This window comes from Biomphalaria glabrata, chromosome 14, assembly GCF_947242115.1.
Source record: "Biomphalaria glabrata chromosome 14, xgBioGlab47.1, whole genome shotgun sequence".
NCBI lineage: Eukaryota > Metazoa > Mollusca > Gastropoda > Planorbidae > Biomphalaria > Biomphalaria glabrata.
In genome coordinates, this window is record NC_074724.1 from 3966122 (window position 1) to 3974134 (window position 8013).

The following is an 8013-nucleotide window of genomic DNA, read 5'->3' on the forward strand; positions in this document are numbered from 1 at the left end:
TGTTTGTCTTATAGAAGGACTGATCTTATATAGGTAATACAGACGTTACTTCAAAAAAGGAAGATGATTACATCCTACTCGTCATGCATTTAGTCATGCATATTAACCAATGACTTAAATTCTGCCAAGTCACAGGTTTTCCTGGCTAGCTCAGGCAACCCATTCCTTGCTCTAATAGCACTAGGGAAGAAGGAGTATTTGTACAAATTTGTCCTAGCTATGGGACGAGGAATGTGCCTTTATCTTTGTGTCTTTCAGAGTATGTTACTAAATTTTATTTTTGTATTTGAAGATTATGGTTCAGTGTTTTAATGTATAATTGCTACTTTACTTTTCGAGTCTTCTGTCCTGAAGGCTTTCTAAATTTAGTGATTTTACTAAAGGTGTTACTCTAGTCAAATGTAAATATCTCACTTCTCTATTTTGTGTCTGTTCCAGTTTAGTAATGTTTTATTAATGTTTTCTTCAGTTGAGGATTTCCCAAATGGAGGATGCATATACTATTATTGGCCTACTCAAGGTTAAATAACATTTTAGTGTTATGTTCTTATTTGATTTATAGAAATTGCTTTTAATAAACCCTAATGCTTTGTTTGATTTTTTTTTTTTTATTATAGTTTCATCAGTATGTGGATTCCATGACAGTTTCTCATTTATTAGATATTTTGCATTTTTAGTCTGTGTTACTGGTTTGCCATGAATAAGATAAGTGGAATAAATTTGTTTTAGTTTTTTTTTTTTTTTTTTTTTTTTTGTTACTCTTAACAGCTGACATTTTTCTGGGTGGAAAGACATGCTCCAATTTGATTCCCATTTCTGTAACTCATCTAATTCTCTTTGTAAAATATCTGTGTCTTGTGTTGTTTTTATTGTTCTATATATTATGCAGTCATCTGCAAATAATCTGACTTTTGTTCCTGAAGTAATGCAATTTGGTAAATCATTTATGTAAATTAATAATAGTAGTGGACCTAAGACTGTTCCTCAAGGTACACCTGAGTTTACTGTTATCGGTGTTGATTTAGAGCCTTTTATTATTACAGTTTGTTCTCTCCCTATCAGGAAATCTTTAATCCACTGATGCAATGGACCATTAATGCCGAAATATTTTAATTTAATTTTTCAAGCAAACTATGGTGGTGAACTTTGTCAAAAGCCTTCGTCAAATCTAGTAAGATAGCATCTATTTGTTCACTATTATCTAAACCTTTTGAAAAATCGTCAATTAGTCCTATTAGTTGTGTTCCACATAATCTATAGTTCCTAAAACCATGTTGCTATGGGGTGAGGACATTATGTCTGTCTAAGTGGTTTATGATGTTGCTACATATTATGTGTTCTAGGATTTTACATGTGATGCTGGTAAGTGATACTGGTCTGTAGTTTCCTGGGTCAGATTTTTTCCCCTTTTTTTAAATAGAGGTGGGTGTGGGTGTGTGTGTGTGGGTGGGTGTGTGACATTAGCTTCTTTTCAGTCCTTTGGTACTCTGCCCTGGTTGAGTGATGCCTGAAAAGAGTATTTTGAACACTGGGGCTAGCACATTGCTTAGTTCTATGAGTAATCTAGCTGGAATACCATCAGGTCCATACACTTTGTTATTTGGTTTGGTGTTGGCTAATGCTTTTTGGATTCCATTTCCTTGTACTACTGTATCTTCTTTGTTATCTACTTGGTTCAAATTAAGTAATATGTCTTTGTCTCCTGGGGCTGAGAAAGCTGATGCAAAGTATTTGTTTAGGATGTTTGCTTTAGTTTTCATTATCATTATGTATTATGTTATGTTCATCTTTTTTTAATGGCACTATGCCTGTTGAATTAAAAAGTAGCAGCGTGTTATGTGCCCAGCACAATGACAAACATACTTTACTTTGTCCAACTAAAGTCAAGTACCCAATAAAATAAGATGGGACTAGAAGCGCCCTGAAAAAGAGAAATTGAACATCACAGTCTTGACCGAGATCAGAACCTAGGACCCAATTATTTGAAGTAATGCGGTTAACAACTTTTCCACTGCACTACGGCTTTGGTCTTTAAATACAATGAAATAGAAACACTTTTTAGACTTGGATAAACAATTGAACTGATGACCATACACATGCAATTATTCAATAGCTTCTTCCCATTAGTTGATCAAAGGCCAAGCTATCTCCACATTCATATTTCCTCATATTATTACTTTTCAATATTCATTACAAAAAGAAAATTTACTTCTGTTTCAGGTGATACAATCTAGCTGCCAAATCAGTAATTTTACTGTTAAGTTGGTTCAGGGCCAAGCTATTTTCAATCATTTTTCCTTCAAATTGACATTTTATACAAAATATTTCCATGTTAGTAGTTGGTCAAAGGCCAAGCTATCTCCGCATTTAATATCCACCATGATGTAGTTACCAGTACAAATCCTCAATTTAACATTGCCTTTCATTGCTTGACATGCCATAGTCATCAATGGAATTGTTCATCCAATCACTAAATACTTAAACATCTAATTAGCTTTTTCAAGAAAATATAGACCATATGGAACATTTTTTTTTTAAATTTTTGAACAAAATGCAAACCCCTAAGCCCTTGGCCTTTATGTGTACAGAAATAAATAGTAGCAGGGTGTCATGTGCCCATCACAATGACAAACAGCATCTAGTTTCTCTAACTAAAGTCAGGTACCCATTTTAATTTTAGATGGACTCAGGGGCAACATAAGAAAAAGAGATTGAAAACCCCAGTCTTAACCAGATTACAACCTGTCACAGTGTTGTGTGTGTGTGTGTGTGTGTGTGTGAGTGATATAAATTAGTTTCATAGATGTTATCAAGGCTCACTGATAAGACTTAAAAGAGACCAGACAAATGTTAGGACTATGTCAGTTAGTTGTTTGTCTTATAGAAGGACTGATCTGATCTTATATAGGTAATACAGACGTTACTTCAAAAAAGGAAGATGATTACATCCTACTCGTCATGCATTTAGTCATGCATATTAACCAATGACTTAAATTCTGCCAAGTCACAGGTTTTCCTGGCTAGCTCAGGCAACCCATTCCTTGCTCTAATAGCACTAGGGAAGAAGGAGTATTTGTACAAATTTGTCCTAGCATATGGGACGAGGAATGTGCCTTTATCTTTGTGTCTTTCAGAGTATGTTATTAAATTTTGTTTTTGTATTTGAAGATTATGGTTCAGTGTTTTAATGTATAATTGCTACTTTACTTTTCGAGTCTTCTGTCCTGAAGGCTTTCTAAATTTAGTGATTTTACTAAAGGTGTTACTCTAGTCAAATATGAATATCTCACTTCTCTATTTTGTGTCTGTTCCAGTTTAGTAATGTTTTATTAATGTTTTCTTCAGTTGAGGGGGTCCCAAACGGAGGATGCATATTCTATTATTGGCCTACCCAAGGTTAAATAACATTTTAGTGTTATGTTCTTATTTGATTTATAGAAATTGCTTTTAATAAACCCTAATGCTTTGTTTGATTTTTTTTTTTTATTATAGTTTCATCAGTATGTGGATTCCATGACAGTTTCTCATTTATTAGATATTTTGCATTTTTAGTCTGTGTTACTGGTTTGCCATGAATAAGATAAGTGGAATAAATTTGTTTTAGTTTTTTTTTTTTTTTTTTTTTTGTTACTCTTAACAGCTGACATTTTTCTGGGTGGAAAGACATGCTCCAATTTGATTCCCATTTCTGTAACTCATCTAATTCTCTTTGTAAAATATCTGTGTCTTGTGTTGTTTTTATTGTTCTATATATTATGCAGTCATCTGCAAATAATCTGACTTTTGTTCCTGAAGTAATGCAATTTGGTAAATCATTTATGTAAATTAATAATAGTAGTGGACCTATTTATGTAAATTAATAATAGTAGTGGACCTAAGACTGTTCCTCGAGTTACACCTGAGTTTACTGTTATCGGTGTTGATTTAGAGCCTTTTATTATTACAGTTTGTTCTCTCCCTATCAGGAAATCTTTAATCCACTGATGCAATGGACCATTAATGCCGAAATATTTTAATTTAATTTTTCAAGCAAACTATGGTGGTGAACTTTGTCAAAAGCCTTCGTCAAATCTTGTAAGATAGCATCTATTTGTTCACTATTATCTAAACCTTTTGAAAAATCGTCAATTAGTCCTATTAGTTGTGTTCCACATGATCTATAGTTCCTAAAGCCATGTTGCTATGGGTGAGGACATTATGTCTGTCTAAGTGGTTTATGATGTTGCTACATATTATGTGTTCTAGGATTTTACATGTGATGCTGGTAAGTGATACTGGTCTGTAGTTTCCTGGGTCAGATTTTTTCCCCTTTTTTTAAATAAAGGTGTGTGTGTGTGGGTGTGTGTGTGTGGGTGGGTGTGTGTGAGTGTGTGACATTAGCTTCTTTCCAGTCCTTTGGTACTCTGCCCTGGTTGAGCGATGCCTGAAAAGAGTATTTTGAACACTGGGGCTAGCGCATTGCTTAGTTCTATGAGTAATCTAGCTGGAATACCATCAGGTCCAGACACTTTGTTATTTGGTTTGGTGTTGGCTAATGTTTTTTGGATTCCATTTCCTTGTACTACTATATCTTCTTTCTTGTCTACTTGGTTCAAATTAAGTAATATGTCTTTGTCTCCTGGGGCTGAGAAAGCTGATGCAAAGTATTTGTTTAGGATGTTTGCTTTAGTTTTCATTATCATTATGTATTATGTTATGTTCATCTTTTAATGGCACTATGCCTGTTGAATTAAAAAGTAGCAGCGTGTTATGTGCCCAGCACAATGACAAACATACTTTACTTTGTCCAACTAAAGTCAAGTACCCAATAAAATAAGATGGGACTAGAAGCGCCCTGAAAAAGAGAAATTGAACATCACAGTCTTGACCGAGATCAGAACCTAGGACCCAATTATTTGAAGTAATGCGGTTAACAACTTTTCCACTGCACTACGGCTTTGGTCTTTAAATACAATGAAATAGAAACACTTTTTAGACTTGGATAAACAATTGAACTGATGACCATACACATGCAATTATTCAATAGCTTCTTCCCATTAGTTGATCAAAGGCCAAGCTATCTCCACATTCATATTTCCTCATATTATTACTTTTCAATATTCATTACAAAAAGAAAATTTACTTCTGTTTCAGGTGATACAATCTAGCTGCCAAATCAGTAATTTTACTGTTAAGTTGGTTCAGGGCCAAGCTATTTTCAATCATTTTTCCTTCAAATTGACATTTTATACAAAATATTTCCATGTTAGTAGTTGGTCAAAGGCCAAGCTATCTCCACATTTAATATCCACCATGATGTAGTTATCAGTACAAATCCTCAATTTAACATTGCCTTTCATTGCTTGACATGCCATAGTCATCAATGGAATTGTTCATCCAATCACTAAATACTTAAACATCTAATTAGCTTTTTCAAGAAAATATAGACCATATGGAACATTTTTTTAAAAAAATTTTGAACAAAATGCAAACCCCTAAGCCCTTGGCCTTTATGTGTACAGAAATAAATAGTAGCAGGGTGTCATGTGCCCATCACAATGACAAACAGCATCTAGTTTCTCTAACTAAAGTCAGGTACCCATTTTAATTTTAGATGGACTCAGGGGCAACATAAGAAAAAGAGATTGAAAACCCCAGTCTTAACCAGATTACAACCTGTCACAGTGTTGTGTGTGTGTGTGTGTGTGTGTGAGTGATATAAATTAGTTTCATAGATGTTATCAAGGCTCACTGATAAGACTTAAAAGAGACCAGACAAATGTTAGGACTATGTCAGTTAGTTGTTTGTCTTATAGAAGGACTGATCTGATCTTATATAGGTAATACAGACGTTACTTCAAAAAAGGAAGATGATTACATCCTACTCGTCATGCATTAAGTCATGCATATTAACCAATGACTTAAATTCTGCCAAGTCACAGGTTTTCCTGGCTAGCTCAGGCAACCCATTCCTTGCTCTAATAGCACTAGGGAAGAAGGAGTATTTGTACAAATTTGTCCTAGCATATGGGACGAGGAATGTGCCTTTATCTTTGTGTCTTTCAGAGTATGTTATTAAATTTTGTTTTTGTATTTGAAGATTATGGTTCAGTGTTTTAATGTATAATTGCTACTTTACTTTTCGAGTCTTCTGTCCTGAAGGCTTTCTAAATTTAGTGATTTTACTAAAGGTGTTACTCTAGTCAAATATGAATATCTCACTTCTCTATTTTGTGTCTGTTCCAGTTTAGTAATGTTTTATTAATGTTTTCTTCAGTTGAGGGGGTCCCAAACAGAGGATGCATATTCTATTATTGGCCTACCCAAGGTTAAATAACATTTTAGTGTTATGTTCTTATTTGATTTATAGAAATTGCTTTTAATAAACCCTAATGCTTTGTTTGATTTTTTTTTTTTTATTATAGTTTCATCAGTATGTGGATTCCATGACAGTTTCTCATTTATTAGATATTTTGCATTTTTAGTCTGTGTTACTGGTTTGCCATGAATAAGATAAGTGGAATAAATTTGTTTTAGTTTTTTTTTTTTTTTTTTTTTTTTTGTTACTCTTAACAGCTGACATTTTTCTGGGTGGAAAGACATGCTCCAATTTGATTCCCATTTCTGTAACTCATCTAATTCTCTTTGTAAAATATCTGTGTCTTGTGTTGTTTTTATTGTTCTATATATTATGCAGTCATCTGCAAATAATCTGACTTTTGTTCCTGAAGTAATGCAATTTGGTAAATCATTTATGTAAATTAATAATAGTAGTGGACCTATTTATGTAAATTAATAATAGTAGTGGACCTAAGACTGTTCCTCGAGTTACACCTGAGTTTACTGTTATCGGTGTTGATTTAGAGCCTTTTATTATTACAGTTTGTTCTCTCCCTATCAGGAAATCTTTAATCCACTGATGCAATGGACCATTAATGCCGAAATATTTTAATTTAATTTTTCAAGCAAACTATGGTGGTGAACTTTGTCAAAAGCCTTCGTCAAATCTAGTAAGATAGCATCTATTTGTTCACTATTATCTAAACCTTTTGAAAAATCGTCAATTAGTCCTATTAGTTGTGTTCCACATGATCTATAGTTCCTAAAGCCATGTTGCTATGGGTGAGGACATTATGTCTGTCTAAGTGGTTTATGATGTTGCTACATATTATGTGTTCTAGGATTTTACATGTGATGCTGGTAAGTGATACTGGTCTGTAGTTTCCTGGGTCAGATTTTTTCCCCTTTTTTTAAATAAAGGTGTGTGTGTGTGGGTGTGTGTGTGTGGGTGGGTGTGTGTGGGTGGGTGTGTGTGAGTGTGTGACATTAGCTTCTTTCCAGTCCTTTGGTACTCTGCCCTGGTTGAGCGATGCCTGAAAAGAGTATTTTGAACACTGGGGCTAGCGCATTGCTTAGTTCTATGAGTAATCTAGCTGGAATACCATCAGGTCCAGACACTTTGTTATTTGGTTTGGTGTTGGCTAATGTTTTTTGGATTCCATTTCCTTGTACTACTATATCTTCTTTCTTGTCTACTTGGTTCAAATTAAGTAATATGTCTTGTCTACTTGGTTCAAATTAAGTAATATGTCTTTGTCTCCTGGGGCTGAGAAAGCTGATGCAAAGTATTTGTTTAGGATGTTTGCTTTAGTTTTCATTATCATTATGTATTATGTTATGTTCATCTTTTAATGGCACTATGCCTGTTGAATTAAAAAGTAGCAGCGTGTTATGTGCCCAGCACAATGACAAACATACTTTACTTTGTCCAACTAAAGTCAAGTACCCAATAAAATAAGATGGGACTAGAAGCGCCCTGAAAAAGAGAAATTGAACATCACAGTCTTGACCGAGATCAGAACCTAGGACCCAATTATTTGAAGTAATGCGGTTAACAACTTTTCCACTGCACTACGGCTTTGGTCTTTAAATACAATGAAATAGAAACACTTTTTAGACTTGGATAAACAATTGAACTGATGACCATACACATGCAATTATTCAATAGCTTCTTCCCATTAGTTGATCAAAGGC

The 8013-nt window shown here is 34.0% G+C and overlaps 1 long non-coding RNA gene across 2 annotated transcripts; it reads right to left on the reverse strand.

The window, feature by feature from the left end:
• Positions 1-719: 719 nt before the first annotated feature.
• Positions 720-7535, reverse strand: LOC129922837 (uncharacterized). Of its 2 annotated transcripts, XR_008774753.1 has the most exons (3): positions 6790-7535; positions 3875-6758; positions 720-3843 (listed from the first exon to the last, which is right to left on the reverse strand). It is a non-coding gene; the product is annotated as an uncharacterized LOC129922837 (long non-coding RNA). The 2 variants fall into 2 exon arrangements; XR_008774752.1 differs by having other exon boundaries at positions 720-6758.
• Between the last annotated feature and the right edge of the window lie 478 nt (positions 7536-8013).